Here is a 24051-nt window from a genome sequence, read left to right on the forward strand (position 1 = left end):
TTAGAAGGTAATAATATGTAAGTAACATTCCAAGCTAATTCTGTTCTAATATATCTGTGTACTGTGTGTGTGTGTGTGTATCTATAAATACAAGTGGTTGCATTTGTCTTCGAAGCCATGGATCCAGGAGGCTCCAGCCAGATTTGTTTCTGTTCGACTTTTATTCGTTCCCTTTGTACTTCACTGTATCAGTGTCCTTATCCTGTCATGTCTGTCACATGCTAAATAAACCTCTCTATACAGTTTATGAATAGGCATCAGTTTTATATTAGTGTTTATCACAGCTTGATCTGCCAAAACCCATTTACTTATATATAGAAATGGCCTTTTTTTGCTTATAGATTTATGTACAAATCCCTGAACGCTGCTGTACTTTTTTTTATACCTTTATCTTCTCAGAAATGGTTTAATTCTGAAAATGCACTGTCGTGCATTAGCTGCTGTTTGCCTTCCACCCAAGCTTCACCTTTTTTAGTTTTCACCCACTCTCCATCCTCCACTCTCATGAGTAAACTCTGGCACCGAAACTCATAAGAATAAGAAGTAAGAAAGAATAAGCAAATACAGCCCTGTGATTTATGCTTTATGTATGCAGGACCAAGCAGGTTTATTTGGCCGTTAATCCCCTGCCAATATGCTAAGCTACAGCTAGAGTGCAGAGACAGAAAGTAAAGCCCAGTGAAGCGTCACCATGAACCAGTTAGTAGGTGGGCCACTATGCTCCAATCAGTCACTGTGTTATCTTTGTCTGTTTAAAAGAATGGCATCATGTTTGACAGTGGGGATATTTTTAAATTAGGTTTAATTCACAATGGACGAATGTATTCAGCCCTCAGGCTCTCACCGTTCTCTGTGGATTCCAGGTCCACTTCCTCCTAATATAGTTTCTTAGTGTCATATGGAGAGAAGTCAGTCCCTGAGTGTGACTCTTGAAGCTAGTTTTGAAAAGTCTGAGCACAGTTTGCAGTCTGAATGTGGATTCAATTTGTATTTTAATACCTGAATTGACTTTATTTAGCTCTTGTTGCTTTTTCAAACAAGTAAAAGAGACCCACTTACGCAGCTGTGCTATTTTTATTACACAATTTGACAGAGAATTAAAAGACGTGTTGTGAATTAATACTCTTGATTTTGGGGAAGGAAGTTGTTGACCACGTCTGTGACAGAAAGCTGAGGTTTTCCTCTGCTACCCTGTTCTCTTTGGCACAGCAGTGTGCAAAATTCTGTAGAAAAGCCTGCAAATTTTGGGAGTGTTATCCGTGTACAGCTGATGGAGTCATAGTTGCTCCATCTGGGACTGAAAAACAAGGACAGGAAGTTTGACTTTGGATCTGTTGAGAATTAGTAGAGAATTCTTTACTTCTCACTCATAGTTTTTCAGATACGTGATCGTCAGTGATGCACACAGTGACTACAGTAAATCATGTATGATGACAAAGTTGTTCCCTGGTTCTATAATGCTATTTACTTATAGCACTCTTAATTTAATTGGTTGGTCTGAATGTTTTTGTTGGGCAGTGTGTAGGGTGGTTCAGTATTCGTTGCCTTATCTCTTCCAGGGTGAGGATGTTTTTGGTTTATTTTACCTCTTGTCGCGGGTTTGCTAAACCCCTCTCCTGAACAGCGATTGCCAAATCATAGCTTGAGCAGACACAGCAGGTCTGTCGATAAAACTGCACATCTGCTGAGCAGAAAGCAAAAGCAAAAAACCCCATGAGTGGTGGTGCACTGTTTCAGCATGCCTTGTTGATGCATATGAGACATCAGAAGGAAAGCTTACCTGCGACCTCAACACAGACGTCAACTTCTGAAGTCTGCGAAGCAACATCTGGATAAGCCAGAGTAGTTATAGAAACAAGTTCTGTGGACAGATGAAGTTCAAATTGAGCTCTTAGGCCACAATCACCAATGTACTGACTAAGTGAGGTTCCCTAACTTTTGCACTTTCCGCTTAAGAAATATAGAATTTGCCACTGTACAACCATAACCCAACCCAGCTTTATTTTTAAGACAGAGACTACCTTTTCTACCAACCCATGGAGCCAATGTTAACTTAATTAGCTAAAACAGTCTTCAGCTTTCAGTCATTTCAGCTGGCAGAGTTGATGGTCACTGGCTAAATATTTGAAGCCTGATCTCAGAAATCCACTGTTTCAGACATTCAAGAATTTTAGATGTTAGAGATGCCTCTGTTATCACTGCACACTGCCTATGTGCTGTGCCAGAAGTAAAAGCTTGACAGAGGTGGCAACAGTAACTTAATGGGTGGAACTTAAGCACTTTGGGTCCTCTTTAACTTGAAGGCCTAGGGCAGGGCTGTATATCCTGCCTTATCTCAATCAGAGTGAGGATGTTTTCTGTTTGTTTTACTGCTTCTCCTGGGGGAACTGAGTAAAATTATTCATCTTGAGAGATGGGTTGGAACCCAGAGCCTGACCTTTTTGGTGAAACACTTACTGCAAGCTGAAACCTCACACTCTTGACTGTCTACACAGACACGAGTAAGCTGTACCTAATGTGTAAAATACAAGCAGACCTGAAGCTAAGTGAGTGGTGAACTAAAACACAGCCCTTGGGTGTTGCCGCTGGGAGCACTACTGTTTCACTGCCACTCAGCAGTGCCACTTTACGCCAGATTAGGATCTTAGTTGGTTGGTTAGTTCCCGACGTCGTTAATCCGACGTACACACGACAGTGATCTAATTCAGTGACCTGGTTGCACCCACGGCAGCCTAAAAGCATTTGATCAGAACTGACATGAACAGCATGTCTTTGTTGTTCTCAAAGTCTGTTGCACAGCACGCCACCCCCTTTACTACAGCCACCGTGTGCGTCCTCAGCAGTGTGAATAACTGCTAAAGTCCTGATTAAACTGCTATGGAACTATTAGCCACCCGGCCAAATCCAGTTGATCCCTCAAATTGTTTTAATAGTAGTCCCTGTTGACAGCACGGCCACCCTGCTTACAGTGATGGAGGACCAATTACCAAGTCTAGACTGACAACAACTGCCCCATTTTTTAATTCCTATAATATGTTTTCTTACAGTTTCCTGCAAAATAGCAGAGCTTTAAAGTTCAGTATCCAGTTGATATCAGAGTTTGACAGATCCATGGATAGCACCCTGAGTAGTGCTACAAACTGAACTACTCGGGGTGCCATCCTTGCCAGTGAGGGCTCCAGCTGTGTGTTGTTTGATGTACAATGTCTGTGAACTTGCAGCAACAGCTAAGTTTACCAGACAGCTCAGAGTGGACCATGTCGATGTTCCAGTCGAATATTTACTCAGCTCTGTTTCAGGACATTTTCCCCTCCCCCTCCTTTCTCTGACCGAAACTCCAGTTCCATTCTACCCACAGAAGTTTAATAATGCAACAGTTATAATGTACCTCTTTACATTATTCCCAAAAGCACACTGGCTTTTAGAATCACTGAATATCGGGCAGGATAACCTGTGAATATCAATTAGTTTGCTTTATCGATCTTTATACAAGGCCATACCCTGCTCTGTGCGCGCTACCCCCCTTAATTCATTTTACATTCTGATCTTGCACATCCTCCTCTGCCATGTGTTTTGTGAAGATGTCGGCTTGCGTCAGTTCACATTTTTCTTTCGGCTAGATTCACCTCTCTGGAAGTTTTAATCTGCCTAAAGTCTTTGCCAACACGAAGAGCAGGATGCAGCAGTTGGGTTGACAAGTGCTGCGCAGACACCTGCGATAAGAATATTCATATCTGTCAAACCCCAAGCATGATGCCATGATTGAGTCTCTGCATTCAGTTTGTGACAAGGGAAGTTGTCTGGGGAAGATATACATGTTTTCATCATCACACTGTGGCAGGTTGAAGCCCCTCTGATACATGCCTGTGGGTTAAGCCTGCCTTGCACAATCTGTCTTGCTCTGTTTTAATGAAATCATTCAGCGTTGTAGCGCTTATCTGCGACTGCACTCCTCATTCCTATAAGCATATTTCTGCCTGCACTAATGCGCTGGGTGCTGCAAATTGAGAAGCTCCCCATGAGAATGCACACTGACTGTTATTAGTGAGTCTTCCCTGGAAGACCTCATTCATTTTTTACTTTCAGAACAAAGTTTTCTTTCCTAATATGAGAAGAATTTCTAGTTGTTTCTGGTTTGTTGAAGCACTCGTGTTTTTGGGGGTGTTTTAGAGGTCTGAGAGGAGGAACTGGAAAGATGACTAATCAGGGAGCCACAACTTACATCAACAGTGTTGGGAGACTGATTTGATTGAAAGCCCAGGTGAACAGTTTCCTGAAAGAGGAGGAGGAGGAGGAGGAGTAGAAATCGTAAAGAAACTGCTGAGCAGTCAGAAACCACACCTGGCTTCGGGAAGCACCAACAACATAAACAATTGTTCAGGATAGTGCAAGGTAGCAGCAGTACAGCTGTCCCACACCCTGACCTAAGTAAAGACCCAGTGCAGCCTGTACGCAAGAGCAGCTCAAATGTCAGAATTCAGCCTGGACTCTAGAAAAAGCTCAGCTCTGGCAGTGATGGGGCAAGGAGTTGATGTTGTTGTGTCTGGAGCGGCTGAAAAAAGGTCTTAACAGGGGGTGACAGGGAATGTGACAACAGCTGCCTGTGGAGCCTGCTTTCATGTGGCGTGGGTTGAGGTGTGGTGGCAGGTGAACATGAGAGCAGTGGCACAGATATGCAGAGCCGAGGCTAAGGAGGAGATAAAACAGAAAAGAACAACATGCGTTTGTGCATCAGCTTCCTGCTTGTACAGTAGATTCCCACAAAATAATTTTAGACCATCACTAATATAAATCAGACTTTCCGTATTGCAATTTCAGGGGCCTGTTGTGATGTTTGTCATGTTGACTTTACCAAATTTGCCTGTCACCGCTGTCTACCGTCTGCACAGTCTTAGAAATGCACAATTTGTTATGGTAACAGGCAGAAAGATGCTTTTCACATGGGAAAACACAGTAAAAGTGCAAGTTAGGCTACATTTAAAAATATACCAAAATGGCAAACAGTGTGTATACACGGTAGAAGAACCAGTAGAAAGATTTAAGCTCTTTAAGCTTATTTAAGATCTGTGAAACATATATCAACTAAATCTGGAAGAAAGGGGCTCTTTGCAAAACATTAGCAGTGCAATAAATATATTTGAATACGAACACGTACAAATACCTTTTTCTTGTCTGCTGATATGTTCAATTCTGGTAGGATATTGGACTGACCTTAATTGTGTTATTTCTAAATTTGACAGGTTTCATTCCAGAAAATCTCTAGCATTCAGTGCTCTCACATATTTCGATTCTTGGCAGGGAGGTAAAAGCTTCTGAAACGGTGTTTACACCACACTACACCCATGCTCTGTTACATTAAAGGATAAGGATGGAGGCATATTTGCACATATTTGTACTGTGCCTTAGCAAATGTTAGAGTGAAGTAAGATGGATAGCTGCCCAGAGACTGCGAGTGTAGAATTGATAAACTATGCAGTATATGAAATTACAAGTACTGTGGTCTTATCAGATGTAGCTTTCAGTGACTGGACGGTATCCATTTTGCAATTCAGTACTAATATCAGCACTGTATGTAGACGGCAGAGGAACATCAGCTCAGCCTGCTGCCTATCATGTGGATCAGGTAACTTGAGGCCAAATGGCTGCAGAGAAGCAGACTGGTACTGCTAATAGACTCACTGGGTCTCACTCCAGGGCCTCCTATCAGCCCCTCTAGCCCGGCATGACCTTGCACCTACGTACACACACACACACACACATTTACAGAGACAAAAACACTTTGATTGCTTTAGACATTAAAGGCCTAATCAGACTTTTTTTTTTTTTTAAATTTCACATAGCCTGGGAGTTTTCTAAGTGCTTTTTTAGAACGACCATAGAAGTAGCGAGGACATTAAGTATGGCTGCAGGAAAAGTGCTACAAACTGTGACCCTCCACACTTCTATTCATTTCATTAGTATAATCACTTTATAATCATGTCTCCATAGCTTGCAGGGTCAAAATTCAGTGTGACTGAGCCTGTGGGTTAGTAAGAGCAGTAAGATGTGCTTCTGTCTGCTGGTGAAGCAGAGCTGTGTGTTGAAGCAGGGTGTTCACAGACATGTGGCTCTAACCCCGAGAGCGCCATCGACTAAGAGGGAGACTGCTGGTGCTGCCAAGACATCTTTCAAGCCCTGTCGCTGTGATGCCTCGTGGTGCGCTTAATGAAGCACAGGCTGAATGGGCAAGTGTATTGATCTTCCCTCTAATGGGCTATGCATAAAGCAGGAGCTAATTATATTTCTGATATAGAGTCTATATGATGGAGAAAGTGAGGGGGCTGAGTGGACTGATCATGACGTGAGTTCATATCAGTAACATACACAGTGAAGTTGATGAGTGACATGAGTTTATGTTCTCTGATTAAATGAGAATCCATCCAACTCTGTGATTCCCCTCGTCTCTACAGCGTGTTCTAGTATCTCTCAGCTCAAAGTTTTGGTTTTGAGGCCCACAACTTAACTGTTTTGGTTCAGTCTAACTATTTTCAGCAGCAGTTTTCAGTAAAAAAACACAGTCAGTAAATAGCTGCTAAATCTAGAGGAACATTTAGCAGCCTAAGGGTTCTCATAAGTTGGTGGAAACCAAAACTGCTTAAATGAGAGTAAATATCAGAAACACATTTGCCATATCAGCTTTAACAGATACAATATGTTGATGTTGGGTTTCCAGCTTGTTGCACTGCTCTATATTCCGTAATTCACTTTTCATTTATTGGTATATTAATACAGGCGAGAACTGCTGCAGGAAAGTGCAGTAAGAACTCATCTGTCACATTCCCTATAGTCCAGAGGAACCACTTCTCCCCTACGTGTCAGGCAACGCCTTGCCTACAGGGCTTCCTGCCACAAGCTCGTCAAACTGTGACCAGGTTTTGGTCACTTGTGGATGCTCATCATCTGTCAAACACTGTTTCACAGAATGACATGTCCTCAGCTGCTTCACATGTCTCCACGGGACGAGCTAAAGTAAAGTGTCAGGATAGAAGGGCAAGATTTTTAGTTGGAGGCTGTAACATTAATGTATTAGCAAACTACTGTAGTGGTCTAACCATCAGCATAATGTCTTCTCACACTCGTGCAGAGCAGCAGAGCTGCGGCCGTCCTTATCTGCCCTGCATACAGACCCTTAATACATGATAAGTGTGTTTACTGCTCAGTCGTTAGCAGTGTGCGGTACTGCTTTACATTCAGTGTGTGTGTGTGTCAGAACCCAGAGAGCCAGCGACAAGGGCTGCCATTCAAGCACTTCACTGTGCTCATTTACAATCTGCTCTCCATGTTGCCAGGCTAAGTGGTGACTGAGTGAGGCCTATTTTTAACTCTCCCCTGTAACTAGAGCACAGCGCTCTTTCATTGAAATGGGTAACAGGGCTAAAAGGCAGGTAGTTGTCAATCAGCAACCATGGACTGGCAGTTGTAGATTATGTTCATTTCCCATCTGCTTTTTCCTCCGCTCCTGTTTTTTTTTTTTTTTTTTTCTCCAAAAGCAAGTGGATCAAGAATACATTTATGCTGGAGTCTGTTTTTATTATAAATGTTTCTGCTGGGAGCAATTAAGAGTTTAACTTGTCTGTGAGACACAGGAATCTCAGTCGTTTTTTGGGCTCACTGAGCTGGCCGCCTGCCAGCCCTTATCTTCAAACCATATCCAGAGGACATTTTTATCACCCTTTTATGTGTACAAACTCAAGAGCCTGTCACAGCCTGGACAGTTTACTGAGAAAACGGTTCTGATGGACTTTTTATCTTCCTCCACTTGAACGTTTCAGCCAAATACATCATCAGGTATAAGAAAGTGAATAAATCTTGGGACTTTTCAGCATCTCGATGGAGATGTTTACTTCCTGACGATGTCACATGCTGTTACATTTGATATTCACAGAGCTCTTCCTTGCATAAGGTCTGAGCACCTGGTGATCATCAGTCGGCTTGTAATGCCTGGCTGTGGCTGTGACCTGTCTCCGCTGGGTGTGAATGAAACAGATGGGCCTGTGGCTTAAGTGGGGAAGTGACACTGCCGATGACACCTGTGCATCACGAGTGCACTTCGTGCTCCTGGAGATGTGCACACTCATCTCATAATGTAGGCTGAGGTCGGATCAGTCTCAGCCAGATGGGCTTAATTAGGTGATGACTGTATTAGACCTCAAGTATTTCGTTTCGAACAGAAATCACTGTGCTAGTGCTAGCCTTGCACTATTCAGCTTTTACATTGGTGGTGTTAATTCTAAATAGTAAGAGATAAGGCTGATATTATTCTTTGTTTCATATAGGCAACAAATCCTATAAAAAGATGTTAGTCCATCTCTTAACACTTTCTGACTGTCCTATCTGTGGTTCAGCCCATTTCTTCCTGCTGAAGATGTAAATCTTTAAAAACAGGTCACAAGTGTTTCATCTACCATAGGCTGAGCAATGTCCTTTAACAGCTGGGATTTGTAATTTGGAAAAAAAAGAAAAGCTTAAACAGGAGTTAATAATGTTTGCCAGGGACTATTTTTAGCCACAGATTAATTGAGTATTTATGGCACCACGGCAATCTATTAGTTTAATCATAATGAAGGAGCATATTATCCAGAACAACTGCATGGCTCAGTTATATGTTTTTAATAGTTCTTAAGGGGCTTAAAAACATACCACTGTGTTCATTTCTAACAGTGACTGCTGGGATTATCAGAGTCATCTCAGGGCACTCAGAACATTCCTGAAACCCTCTTTAAACCTGTCTCACTGTGGACTGAAATTACCAGTATCGTATCGATCCTGAGATGCTGAGGCAGATTCTCAGATGCTTGTCAAATAAAGACATTTCTGCGTTGACAAGCTGTGACACAGCACAGTGTGAATCAGCCTGAATATTGCAGACTTCCTCATTAGCCTGTAATGGAGATCAGCCCTCTGTTCTCTTCTTACACCTGCTGTGTTTCAGAGGAAATGGAGTGTCTTAGCGACACTCTGTTGCTCGGGTGCTGCCAATCTCTTTGATGCCATGGCCTAATGAGGCTTACATTATGCCACATCTGGCACAGGTCCAGTCCCAACACCGCATACTGACTCAGGAGGATCAGGGTTCTGCTGGAGGCTTGTCTTCCTTCCAGAGACCACTGTCCAGTCTGTTGCACCTTGTGTACCAACACCCACACACACATCTGCTCATCTGCATGTAGTAAATGTATTTAAACTGTACTACGGTACTATTAAATGATTTCAGTATTTCAGAGCTTGAAACTGGGATATCACAACATATCCACCACATGGAAACATTAGCCTCACAAAAGATCCTACTGTTTCTTTAGTGAAAAATTAAAAAGTTTAACATTTATCCATGTTTTAACATGGATAAAACATGGTTGGGTAACTTTCATGAATAAATGTAAATGTCACTGTTAGGTAATTTAATGTTTCCTCCAAAGGACTGCACAGGTTGTATGCACAGAGGATACTATCAGTTTTTGATTCTTAATAAGTGTTAAATTACTGGCTTCCAAAATGCAATTGTTGCAGTAGTTTTTCTCTTGTTAGTTTGCCGTGGTAGGGTTGTGTTTCCTACTTGGCCAGTAGAGCATACGGTGAGTATTAGCCAGTGGAGCTCTGTGGGAGGCTTATGTCCATCCTTGGAGAGACAACTATACAGGTTAACACGCTGCTGATCCTCACACTCCCACACACACACACCTGGCCCAAGTCATGCATATACATTTACACACACGCAAAGAAACACGCGGGGACACATAAGCTACACAGGCAGCAGTGGCTGGTTATCATGTATAAACTGAGTTTGCTGGAAAAACAGTGGCAGTAGGAGAAACTGGACATTGTTTGCTAAGCAGGGTTGAACAGTAAAATGCAGCAGGTTGTTGTAACAGTTTGTCCTATACTCCCATCATGAATATGATAATGTTGCTCCAAAGCCAACACTTCATTCCTGCTAGTAGACACAAAACAGTAGTTCAAATCTTTGAAGTCACATAGAGGAAATTAGGTTTGCTGATGAGAGTAAACGTGAAGAGAATGCCACTACGATTACAGTTCTTGTTTCCCCGTGTAGAAAAATAAAACCTTTATGGCAGGCGCTTGGCTTAAATGATAACCTTTGTTCCTGCCACATAATAGATTTTATTTCCAAAGCTCTATCCTCAGCCCGTTTAAAATGATATTGGATGGGTTTCAAATCATTTTATTGGGTCTTTAGTGAAGCCTGTTAATGTTGCATTTAAATGACTGTTGCTTTTGAAAAAGCTAATTGATTGCTATTAGCAAAGAGTCGCTCTTGCTAATTTGAAGACCTTTAAACTGAAGGTACCTTGTTAATCCACTGCATTTCATTTAATGTTGCATGGAGACTGACACTTGCTTTCATGGGTATGTAATGAATTATTGTTCATATTTGCCAGCACTTGGGCACCCACCTAACAGCTTCTCTTCACTGTTTTGTCAAGTCAGTCCCCTCTCAGCACGAAACTGTCACAACCATTGTAAGAGTGCTAGAGGGCTAGTAACAATGGCACCACCCCCCCTAGTATAGTGATGCTCACCTCTGTCCCGGGGGGGGGGGGGTGAGGTGAGCTTTGAGGCAGGCAGAGAAGCAGAGTCAGCATCAAGAAAACACACAACATACTGTTCGCTTTGTGCTAAACTCCAAATATAGGCACTTTAACACAAAGATGCACTGACATTTCTCCCACTGTGAGACCTAACAGCTTGAATAGACAGAACAAACACACACAGGAGTTTACAAAACAAGCTGTTCGCACACAATGCAGGGGTAAGCCGAGGGCAAGGTACTCAACTAAGGCTTTAGCTTGTTATGTTTTTTTGGCTATGCAGCTGTGATTGGGTGTGTGTGTATGTGTGTATGTGTGTGTGAACTGTGACCTGTCACAGCTATAGAAAGGTGTGAAGTCATGGCACGGTGACAGGGAATACAAGGCCTAGTTTCCCCTGACTAATCCCTGCAGGATGGGGCGCCTGTCTCCACATAATCACAGCACACTGATTACATTCCTCTTACTGCCCATTGTATCAGCACATTCTGCTGCTTTATATAATATTATCTGCTATTTAATGGATGCTTTTATCCAAAGCATATTTCTGGAGCCACCCATACCAAATATGTAGGCACTCTCCCAGTGCCCTAATGTAATGCTTTTATCCAAAGTACTTTCATTAGAGAGCACACATATTTAGTATGGGTGGCTTCAGGAATAATGGAAACTCTGTCTGTGGCAGCATAAAAGCAGTGAAAGGTAAACCCACCCAAAGTTTGCAGCATTTCAACTGGAGAGTCCTAAATCCAGTTTTACCGTGATGCCAGGCCCTCAGGGTCTATACAGGGCATAGCTCACCAACCTTTAATTCTTTAATATCAACAAGTCTCTACAATGTAGACATTACTAAATGTTTACACTTACTAATTGCCAGGTTTGCATAATTGACTCAACCAGCTGGCCAAACTGGTTTGCTAAATGACCCACTAAGACTGTTGTTAAACATGATAAATAAATTGGGATTATTTCAAATTATATTTAACAAAAGAAATACAATTATATAAATTATGAAACATTATAGATGCATAGTATACTACTATACATACTAACTCTGGAATACACACATCTCCATGGCTGACCACATAAATTAAATAAAGTAACACCTATATTTACAAAGGATTGGCAGTTATATATCACCTGGCACCGAAAACTGTTATATCTTTAAGCTATGTTGTAGCTTATGATGGGAACTGCCTACTACACAAGGTGTAGTTAAGGATTCCTTTAATTTAAGTTACTTTTCAGTTCTGATATAAAAGTTGTATGATCACAAATTCTTTAATGTGTGGGTGTGTCCCCACAGCTCGTCCACAAGCTCTGCTCTGACTGTGGAGAAATACTGTGTGATAATGATACCTCTGTAGGGACTGCGGCAGTGTATCACAAGACAACTAAGGCTGTACGGTATCATCTGTGTCCAATTAATTTTAGGATTATCGACCTGTTCTATGAGTCACAACAACAACATCAATCAATGTTTAGCTGCAAGTGTTGTTGGAGATTGAATGTTGGCTGATACCATCATCCTTGAACTACCACTGGTACAGAATGTAATTAAACACATTCAAAGCACCTTGTAATAGTTTAGTCTGAAAGAGCGTCGTCTTACACAGGCACCTGAATGTGTGTTGGTTACATATTGCTAAGTGGCACATTAGCAGTCTGACTAAGACAGAACAAGTTCCTCTTACATTTGGCAGCTATAAATATTTTACAGCCTTCAATGGAAAAGTCTTTTGTCTTTGTTCTGCACAGTTGCAACATGACCAGGCTCTCTCCGTCAGGATGAGTAGTGGCTGTGATGAAGGCTTGTGAATTCTGTATGGATATTTCAAAAGGAAAAGTTTGTAGTCACAAGCTGACAGGTCTCTTTAATATTAGATTGGTAGTAGGAGGGTGGGGCATCCAAAGCCTGTCATGTTGTTTCCTACAACACGACAGGCTGTAAAATAATTAGATTTTCTTGGTGAGGAAAGGATGAATGGTGTAACTGTTAGCGGGTGATAGATGCCATGCATTAAATTATATAAATCACATATGAATTAGAGGATGCTAGCTGATGTTGATATATGATTAAGATAAATATAGTGTTTTGCTGTGTAGCATTGTCTGCTAATATGCATTTAAAAAAAAAAAATGTCACAACCAAGCGCAACTGAAATGATACCATTAAGATTCAGTTGTGTTGAATATGTGTTTTTAATTGCTAAAATAGGCACATTTGAATTGTAGTTGCAGAAAGTTGATTGGTTGTATGCAGTGGTATATTGGTCCATGGAGAAGTGGGTATACTCAATTTTCACCTTTTTTTTTAAAGTAGTCTAGAAAAAAAGCTGTTTTAGAAACAGTGACATGTAAGACTATTAAGTTTACCCAAAAATCCGTCATTTCTACTTGCCCACTATTATAAAATGATCATGACTTGATTAGGAGCAGTTTGTAGTTACTACTGGTCACACAAGCAGCCTGGATGAATGTAAAAGGTATTTATCATGAGGCAAACATGGTGTTTCAGTTATTTTTTGAACATTTATCTAAATAAAATACTTCAAATCTGAAGTTGACAGTGCATCCTCGTTCATATTTCATCTTAAATAAAACACACAAATCATTCTCTTCCAAACATCAAAACCAATCAGATAAACTTAAAAGTGCACTGTCAAAAAATTGAAATAAATTATTTGGTTTTCAATAGCTGAACACTATTTTAGCAATATCTCCCTTTCTTTTCATTGTTATCTATCCCTATACAAAATAAGACAGCCTGATTAGACCTCAATATTGCCGAATCTTAAACTATTTGTCCTAATTCTTGTTTTTAACTTACTTAAAAATCAACTACCAGCCTAGCTACTTTAAAATTAAACTAGATCATGTAGGTTAGTTAGAGCTAAGTAACTTGGCTAACGTTATAATTTAAACCTTTACAATAACAAACGAGCTTCATAGACATTGAGATAATCAGTTTCATCTAACATTACAGTCTGGTATGAAATTCTTGCAAACTGGGTTGATTAAACACTTACTGAAAACCAACAATGGCGCGGTTTCCCCTCATTATCCCAATCTAGCTAGCTTCAGACTAACGTTAGGATAACGTTAGCCTTTCATAACGTTAGCCGACACGCACAGTTTAACTATTCAAAATATATACAAAATCTCTTCTCCTCTAAATGTGCAGTCATATTGCCAGTAGTTTAAAACAATGATTCATTTGGAAACCACCTTAAAACTTACCTCAGAATGATGTCTTCCATCAACTGGGGTGGCACACCGCCGCCTGTTGTCCGCCGTTAGCATCAAGTGGCACTGGCACCTGAGGCAGAATACCGGCGTATACCCTGGACTACACCACTGGTTGTCTGCTAATGACATAGATTTTTAAAAAAAAAAAGATTATTATGAGCCTCAAATTAGTCTAACCATTTTTTTTCAGTCAAATATTTGTCCTTTGTGTATTAATTACTCAGTAATGGTGCTGCTGGTTTTCACGGACTCAGAGTTAGCGACTGCAGGTTGTTCTTTTTGTGCGTCAGATACCGTGCTCCTCCAGTCAAAATGTCACCGTGCTGACCGTCTGACCAAAGAGCCATTTCACTGTAGAGGACATTTGAGGTGAAGTCCTGCTGTTTAAATGCCGGACAAATGTTCACTCACCCTTTGGCATAAAAGTCTGAGTGTGGAGGTTGGTGGAAAGAGAGGAGAGGGAGGATGGAAGTCGAGGAGGATGAGACAAGAGGAGCTGTGTGTTTTCCTGGAAGCTGCCAATAATCAGAGCTACTGCTTGCACCAGAGTGCTGCACTGTAGCTGTTCATTACCTGCAATTGTTGTCAAGAGCACTGTGTTAATACCTCATATTGATTCACTGGGTTGTAACACAGCATTCAAAATACAGTGATAGGCTATTTCCTTACCAAGTGTTTTTGGGTTTTTTTTTGTCATTACTGGGACATTTTACTGAATATTTGTTCTGCAGACAAGACCTTGGCTGTCCTCAGGCCAGTCACCCACTGCACACTTTTTCACCTCACAGTAATGGGTATAATTTCTGCCTGAGTAACAACATGGCTCATTCAACTGCTGACTCTCTACAGCCATCAACAGACATATCAAGCATATTTCATGCTGATCAGCACATCCCTGTTGAGGTCAAAGCGTGGGAGGAAGAGGGTACGGTGACCTTTTGACAGCAGGGCTCTGAAAGCTTCTCCTGTCATCGCGGGGATGTTTGAATTCACTGTTGTGGTTAATGTGGCTATTTAGTTAGAAATATGATAAAATTGATTGAGCAATGGCGTACATTGGTGCTGGATGTGTCTGAATGCAGCAAGAAACCTCATGATGCTGCTGGGATGTTGGCTAACATGCAAAACTATGGCATGGAGTTGCCAGATGTGTGAAAATCATCCTGTTTGTATGATAATGAATCAGTAATTCTAAAAAAAATCCTGAATGTATGATAATGTACTCAAGTCATTATCTTGTCATAGTTTCTTTTTTTTTTTTCAGTGAGCAATTTTTTTTTGCAAACTGACTCTGGATCTGCCATAAATAATTCCATCACATCTTGTTCGACAGCTACTCACAACTTGTTGAAAAGTCTTTGACTGTTTCTCACCGTCGTTGTTCATTTTAAGGTGCTTATAATTGGTATTTTTATAATAGCAGTGTATCACATCACAGTATGAAAACAATGCGACAGCTTAGCTTTTGGCACATATTCACATGCCCTGAAAACTCAGGTCTTGATGCTCACAGTCTGGATTTGAACATACAATATTTTTGCCTGAAACACAGTAATTTTCTTGTCTCTGCACAGTTATTTGCTTTTGCTTTTGCTGGAAACTCTGTTTGACCTGCATCATATGGTTTGAGTTGCCTTTAAAACACCCTGGAGAAACTAATTTCATAAAACACAAAAGTTCCCTGAAAGAGAGAATACCAGAACCAGGCCCCTCTGGTGCAAATGGGTGTGATGCTTCTGAGTTCTTGAAAAAGTTCCCAAGTTAAGGCTTAATGTGCTCTGTTGCCTGGGCTCAAACAGCAGTCGCTAAATCCTGAGACAAAGCTGAACCCTTAACCTTGAGCCTCGAAGTTACTGTGGTTCTAACTGTCACTTAATCATCTACAGTCACATACAAACGGCTGTGTGTAAAGTGGTAGCATTGGTGGTGGGACCTCTCACCCATGTCATCCCAGAAGCCTCTTTCTCCTACCTGCTGCTGGGTCGTCATATTTTCCACTGTGGGTTGAAGCAACAGACCATCCAGTCTCAATAGAGCCTCCATTCATTCATTGAACTGAGGGAGGGTGGTGGAGACTGCACCTAGTAACGGCTGCTTTTCTCTTCTCCTCGTGAATAGGTGTGGATGTAAAAGGTTCTGACTCATGAACTGTGTGTTTTATTCATGGTTCAGGAGAGACCGGCGCTGGTTATAATCCAGACTCCAGGGAGGTTATGTGGAATGAAAAAGAGAGGCCGCATTGTTGCGTGGAGAGAGACAGACCTTTCTCTGTCTGTGGCCGTTTTTAATGAGATCCTTCATTCACATACGTGTGTTTACTGTAAACCCTTCCTGCTGGTTAGTCTGAAAAGGGACTGATGAGCCTGGTGTCGGCCTCCTGAGGATCTAGAAGAAACACAAAGAGGGAAATCTTACACTGCTGATCCAGTTTGTACACCATGAGAATCAAAATGGGCTTTTTTTTCCTGATCAGATTCCTGGTGTTACAAATTGCCTTCATGCATATGTGATTTTGGCCCTGCACCCTTTGCCCGCCTCTCACTTTATGATTAATGGTTCGGGGATGAGATGAGTGCCTGTGGCTGACAGTGGAACAATTAATACCCCACTCTGCTCTCCTTTCTGCGCAGACAGAATGAAACTGAGCCCCCGCAGTCCCACCACCACCACCACCACCCCCTACCCTTCTGTGACTGTCAGAAAACCGCTGAACGCAATGATAGAGGGGCCAGTAAACAAGAGAAATAATCCTCTAATTAAATCTTTTTGGGCTGGAAAGTGGAACGTGAAGTTATTTCAACAGTGTTTTATTTACAGTCCGGCCAGGTAGCAGAAACAGATCAAGAATATTTCTATTTCAAAGGCTTACAGCCATGTGACATTTCTCTCTACTTCACAGAGAGTGACTTGTGAGGAGCTTGTACCCCCCCATCACATAGACATCACAGACCACCACTAGCTCTCTTACCCAGCTATAAGAGGAACACTGTGAAGTCTCTACTCCAGTTGGCTGCCTGCCACCATCACAAATTGAATGAGAATTGAATCTCCTAGTCATTTTTAAACCCGCTGAAAAGCTGCGCTACTTTGGCAGATGCAATTTTAACATATTTATTTATTTTTGCAATGCTAAAGAATAATTTTAACGTCCTCATCTAGTATTCTATGTGTTTGCTGCTCTTGCTATAAACCATCAACATCTGATATGAAGGTGAAAGCTCAGCCTTCCTCAGGGAAGCACTATTTCAGTTGAAGGAATCCCTTTGCTGATTCAATCTCCTTAAATCTGCTGGAAAATGAATTGAATTCTTGCGTGCTGTGCCAGCAGGGAGGTGGTTCGAGTCAAATAAACTGTTTGGCTTTTACTTAAGCATTTAAGGCAGTGAGCTGATGAGCTTATCAAGAAGAAATGACAGTGAGTGCTCAGCACCTATTATGTGAAGAATGCAAGACTTTAACAGGGAGAAATATCAGAGGAAGATGGAGAGGAGGGATGTGATTTCAGGTGATCGATGGTGTGATATAATGTTTGCTGACACTATGTGGAGTTTCAGAACCGATGATATAGAAACACTCTTTCCTCTCTATGAAGTAGGGTGGGGGGTCCAAGCAAGGTGGAGTCATGTCTGGGTTACTGCAAGGAAGAGAGAGCTAGTAAAGTCCTGGAAGTAGCAGAGCAGAGTCCAGAGAATGTTTTTTTCACTGAAGAAAAATCTAAAATAAAAATTCTCCCCCGTGTGCCTGACCTTATGCCTGCTAAGACCATGGGAGCAAGAAGGATCAGAAAATGCCCTCTGCATTCTGACCACTGGGTCGTGTGAAATGGCTGGAAGTGTTTCCACAGAGAGGAGAACCCGACTTTACCCATATTTGTTCTACTTGTTATGAATGGTGGGACACCAGTCCTTTGATTCCTGATATATTCTTTGCCTCCTCGCTATGAAACCACCACCGGTTACTCCTCAGGTGGTTGCTTCACATCAGAGACTCAGCTGTCTGATGGAGTGTCATGGGACATACTGATGGTGTCAGGCCTGATGAAGCAGTCACAATGAGAGCGCTGTTCAGTCCAAGGCCTGGTGGGCAGATTTTCATGGATCTGACTCGTCATTCACTGCAAAAGGGCAGTACTCAAGTTCCATGTTGGTACAAACTCAAGCACAGAGTAAAGTGTTGTCTGTGCAGGCCTGTCAGCTGAGCCTCAGATGTCAGAGACTGTCTGCGTAAACTTATTGTGGAATTCATGGGGAGAGAGAGGGACAGTTTCAGAAATATGGCTAATATGTTCCAGATTAACTGCATCTCAGTCTTTTATGGCCTCGCTCTACTATTAATAAAGTTTTCTGATTCTGATTAGATTCTCACAGAATATTGACTCAGCACACTAATGCTGGTGGATTTAATTGTCTTTTGACAGTCTGTTTAATTTTATAAATCATCTGTTCTCACAAAGAGAGAGTCAAAGCAGGAAAAATATGCAGAGGTACACTTATCCCTGGTGCGCAGAGTGGCATTTAAACAATGTGTCATCAGTGTCTATATGACTCACTCTATGTGCATGTTTCCGCTGTCAGCAGACAGACATATGGAAATATAACAATAATAACAGTTTATTTTGGATTGCACTGCTAACCATAGATAAGATTGTGTCTGAGTTCACAATACCACTGTTATGCCTGTATAATAAATTTTGCTTTTCATAATGTAGTACATCAAGCCCTTCTGTTGTGGACAACCAGTCAAAGCTTCTGAATCCACAGAAGTCCCCTCAAAACAGGTCTGAAGCAGACTGAGAACACTTGACAAAAATTTGTGGATGCTATGGCAACATGAAAGTGCTAGTCAGTCACAATAGCTGAGTTATCTCTGAATTATCTGCTTTACTGATTGTCTCTTAGAGCTAGCTAGATCTATAGCTGCCGGGACAACAAGGTCACACAGTTATATACTATCAACGCTTATCTCATGACTGTAAATGCACCACTCTTTAAACTTTGACTAAGGAGGTTAAATAAAAGAGAATGGTGAAACACAGCTTTTAAGCCAGAGCAAAAAAGAACAGTGAAAATTCACCATAGTTGAACTTGATGCAAAAGATTTGCGTGATTGACTGATATCATTTCAAAATTCCAACATCTGAAATGCTTTTGTGATCAGGCCTCAAGAGCGAAAAGAAGATGGTTTTACAATTCATGGAATAATTATCATCCTGCCTGACCAGTGAGGTAGTTGCAACTCAGAAGTGCTAATATGAGCCATATGTATCTGTCTGTGTGAGGCATATCCAAGGGCCACTGAGTGAAGCCACAGTTTTGCTCCTCACCCTCAGGTGGGAGAAGTCTCACCACACCTGCTGATGACAGTCTGTCCACTCTTTCATACCCCACCTGGAGCATCGCGCCACTGAGGTCACCGCTGTCTTTTTCCTCTCTGCCTGGCTATCTGTCTCTCTGCCGTCTCTCAGCGGACATTTACCGGGCTTCTGTGTCACTGATATTCAGCACCAGGGAAGAGAGTGGACACAAAGTACTGAGTGACTCTCGGCCAAGTCTTTATCAGTGATGAGATCCATTCTTTTTTTGGATCTCAGGGATGTTGGGATGGATTTGGTTTTTAATAGGTACCAACTTTTCCCTCCCAGATGGTCCTCTCAACAGTTTGACACAAAGTTTAAAGGATGATTTTACTAACTGCACTTCATAGAATCATGAGTGCATAAAGCCTCAGCCTCAGCATGGCTTAGCTGACAGTGTTTCTGTCTGTTTTTATTTATTGTATTATTTGGTTTATATATACATTTATTTTTTAATTATGTATTTTTTCCTCTAGCTTAGCCCTAGAGATGGCAGTGTCAGCTGGTCAGACTGAAATATCTGAACAACTGTTGGATGGATTGCAGTGACATTTGGTGTAAATGTTTGTGTTCCTCAGAGGGTGCGTTGTAGAAACTCTGGTGATCCCCTGACTTTTTGTCTGTAATCATTATGTTAAAACGTAATTTTGTTTTCCAACAAAACTGCATTTTACCTTGCGATCACTGCAGTGAAAGATAAAATGGCTGTTCATGGATCTATTACTCAAACTGAAGTTTCTAATTCATATTTCATGTCTCTCCGGTACCTGAAGGAACACGCACCCACCAAAGCAGCCCACTGCATTGTGTTAAGCAGGCCTTCAGACTGAAAACTGAATGCCCACTTAGTTTTGTTTCTGCATGATTTCATCATTCTGGCTTTAACTGTAGAGCTTCAATGATCCATAATGGGTTTTCAGAGGTTTTTCCAGTCTGATGAAAATAAGCATTTGTAGGAAACAATGAAGACTTGTCGTTTTTTTGCAAGAAAAAAAAATCAAACACAATATTAGCGCATAATATCAGCCACCAGCAGCTGCAGCACAAAACAGGATTGTCCATCTCCAAACTTCCACATCAGTTAAGTCTTAGTCTTCACTGTGTATTGTTCTGTTTTTGGTGAACTCGTCAGGTCAGGCCACAGAAAGAAAACCAGGGCTTTTAAGAAAGCCAGGAACACTGTCCCACACTCAGATGCCCCCAGCCTTTTCCTTCGTTTTGTATGTTGCTGAGCCGATGCCTGACACATTGTGTCCGCAACAAAAGCCAAGACTGCACAGGCCATACCAAATTCATATTTAGAAAGGTCGTGATTGTGCTCATGTGAATAGCTGGCTCCCAGACTAGCCCCAGGGGCCTGTCAACCTTATTCCCCCTTTAACAACATAACACATTTGGACTTCTACAATAGAATTTATGTCTGCTTGCTCCCTGTCTTCCCCACCCATTTACAGCGATAGGAGTGGAAGGATTACTCTTTCTACATTTTTCAAGGCTGAAACCAGACCCCACCATGACTTAGAAGAAATTGTTTTCATTACAGCTTTTCAAATAGTGCCCTGAGCCATTCTGTCAGCGTGATAGGGGAGACTTGGTGGTATTGAAAACGAGACAAATTGGTTTCTGGCCCAGGGGGAAAATTATAATTAGCAGAGCTCAAACTCGGCTGCTTTCATGAGAGCTTTGCTTTGCCGTACTGTGCTTTTGCTGTGACGATCCAGCACTCAAAGAGTGCGACCAATCTGTCTTGTGGCTGCCTTCAAAGCCAGACTTGCACCATATTGTCCCGTCACTCAGTGTCCGCCAGGTGTTGCACTGCATGACGGGCCTCTCAGTTTTTCAAGAGATCTTGAGGTCAAAGAAAACAGAGGAGTCTAAAGTAAACCTTGAACCCCCCCTTCTCTTCCCCTACTTCTTTTCCTCCTATCCTAACCCCTTTCTGTCATCCATGTTACCTCAGCACTGTGTGTGAACCTTTCTAAGATGTTTCCTCTGTCTGGGATCAAGGAAATCTCCATACTTTTCTGTCTGGACTGTTAATGACTCAGCTTCATACAACAGGAGTAGAAGTGCAGATGGTGCAGATAGAGTTGATAAAAACTCTGTTCAGAAATATTGTGACTAAAGCCTCTCCTTCATTATCTGCTCAGCTGAAAAAAAAACCTTTTTCTGTTGCTGACATACAGGCTGGGACACCCTGACACCAAGCTGCTTATTAACGAGGCCCAGCTTTGAATAAGAGTTCAAAATGGTTCCTGGATACTCTGTGCTTGTCAATATGGTGACTCTTGGTCTTAAAATACTGTAAGTTGAAATTCCCCATCCAAATATATGCTATGCTTCATTTATCCTCTTTTTAAAAAGTTAACACAATGTATAACCTTCCTAACTTTAGTCTTTATTTCATGAGCTTATTATTATTCTCAGTGATTTAAATTCAGCCTAATTCCAGACTTTATGTCAAACCATTAAAGTTGTGAGCTGGAAAAACTAAAACAAAGAGCTGAAAGGCACTAGAGCGCTCTGTGGAGCTGAGGGGAACTGCAAAGTTGGCTGATAATTCTCTGTGAGTTCATCACTACGATCCACCCCTTTCATATTATACAGTTACTTAATCCATCCAAATCACCATTGCTCTTCAGCCAGTTACATATGCTCATATTTCAGGAAACTTGTGTAGATTTAATGCTCTCTCTCTGAGGGAAAGTTGGGGAAAGATTTCTTAAATGGTTTCCCTCATGCACATTTCCACATCTCACTCAGGACTCAGTGCTTTTGTTTCTCTGCCCGTAAACGAAGTAAAAAGAAAGACAGAGAAAAAATTGTGGAAAAAAACCCCCAACATACAGTAGGGAGTGGGAGAAGGGAAAGAGGGCTGAGATTCCGGGGGTAGGGGGGGGATTGGAGAGGATTTGGTACTTTAAATAGAAGCACCTGTTCATCTGGGATTAGTAGGAAGCAGAGCTCTATTTTGGTTGAGTGGGGATGTTTGCCCATCATGCCCCGGGTCCTAATGGCTGCCTGGGTGTGAACCAGAGTCCTGGTGCTTTCATTTGGGGTCGTGGTGTGTGAGAACTCCCTGTCTGGCTCGAAATCAGGACCTTGCTGGTGCAGATGCCTGGACCAACCGGGGAAGCTCTTCCCTTTCTCAGCAAATGCTAGTAAGATGCCCCTGAGTAAAACACGTGCTGATCTCTGGCTAATCGCGGTTGTATTGGTTAGCTACTAGATGTAGATGCTGTCTACATGACTCCATTAATTACAAGTGCTGAAAAAGCATTTGGATGAATGCAGGTTAAATTAAGGGATGTGACTGGCCTAATAGGGACTGTGCCTCAGGTAAGGGGTTGTGATAATGCAGGAGGCTGAAGAGCTGGGAAGGTGTTGGTTAGTGCAGATCACAAATCACAACAGGTGACAATGAGGTCAGATGTTGTGTAAACACTGGCATGAGCAAAATTGTACTTAAAGTCACAATGTTGCTGTTGATGTTAAATTATATAGAGATTAGATCCAGTGTGACAGTTGCAGCTGACAGCTGGTATAAACACACATTTCAAATGCCTCTTATGATCAGATTAGGCTTTTCTGCTCACAGGTGATCTGCTGGAAGAAAGTGGCTTCTTACTGAGAGTCAGATGAGATTTCCCAAAATGTCAAACTATTCCTTTAAGTCAGTGAGAAAGTTTGTGTCATTTCTCCTATTGTTTGTCTTGGTGGTTATTTTGAGCTTGCACCTTTAAGGCCTCCTCCCATTTGACCAAATGAGGATTTTCTGGTTTCAGTATTATTTGGAAAAGATGACAGTAAGTGGGGAAAAAAAAAAATCCCATTTCCCGGCTTCAGATAGAAACCTCCTTCAGAGACCTGATAAAAGGATGCACATGTGCACTCAGCCAGGCGGCTCTTCTATGTGGTCAGGGGTGCATTTGGATTCATACCATCTACAGCACATAAAGTATATGGACACAAATGACCACCACAATATATATATCAATGCATTTTGGGTGTACTCATACATGCATTTAGAGGTGTCCACTTGTGATTGGATCACACATTTTGCTTTTGTAATTGTGATTTTCAGATTTTAGCCACATGCAGCATGTATTGCCTCATGATGAATTATAGTCATTTAAATCATTACTTACAAGTTTAAAACATTTATAAAAAAACATTTTCCAGAACATGGATTTTTGACTGTATCCAGCTCTAATTGTTTTCAGAGGACTGGCTAGCCCCACCCAGCCAACTCAAGGGGATTTTTTTGGCTGGCTTCAAACAGACTAAATCACAGATGACTCTACTCCACCTATAATTGGGTTAGCATGTGTATTTATAGACAGAATCCGTCTTTCCAAACACATTAAACACAAAACACAGCGAGTTGCGCTAAATGGCCTGAATTGCGCTCTAAGTAAACACCAGCTATTATCAGTTTCTCTCATTAGCGTACTGTGAAACGACCAGTTAGAGCGTCACCCAGAATAAAACACTCAGCTGTTGGGGCTCGTGTCGAAGCTGTAATGAAAGTGCAAGAAAGCAACAAAAGGAGATGCAGTCAGTGTCGGTTTCTGTAGGTTACTCGGCATGGCAGTAGATGAGCAAATAAATCTTTATCCCTCTCATTTTCACCAGGACTGTACTCACACAGTAACAGGAGTTGATACAGCGAAAGAGCAAAATACATTTATCTTAATAAAAGCCATCAGTCTTCATTCCAGCATGTTGCCAACTTGCTGCTCCCCATCACTGCACTGAGCCTTTCAGCAAATGATATCTCCAGGAATCACTTAACAATTCAGTAATGAAATCCCACACCATTAATGTGAATATGTTGCTATTGTAAAAGCCTGGCAGAGCAGC

At 41.6% G+C, this 24051-nt stretch overlaps 1 protein-coding gene across 2 annotated transcripts in view; it reads left to right on the forward strand.

Moving 5' to 3' along the window:
• Positions 1-24051, forward strand: part of zdhhc8b (zinc finger DHHC-type palmitoyltransferase 8b) — a 60810-nt gene that overhangs the window by 8319 nt on the left and 28440 nt on the right. The window contains exon 1 of one of the 2 annotated variants that reach the window (XM_041042808.1): positions 22240-22349. The exons of the other annotated variant lie outside the window; for it this stretch is intronic. The gene's annotated coding sequence lies outside the window, so the exon portion shown is untranslated. Of the gene's footprint in view, positions 1-22239; positions 22350-24051 lie in introns of those variants that run through there. 2 annotated transcript variants of the gene reach the window in all.

Source organism: Toxotes jaculatrix, chromosome 7 (genome assembly GCF_017976425.1).
Source record: "Toxotes jaculatrix isolate fToxJac2 chromosome 7, fToxJac2.pri, whole genome shotgun sequence".
NCBI lineage: Eukaryota > Metazoa > Chordata > Actinopteri > Toxotidae > Toxotes > Toxotes jaculatrix.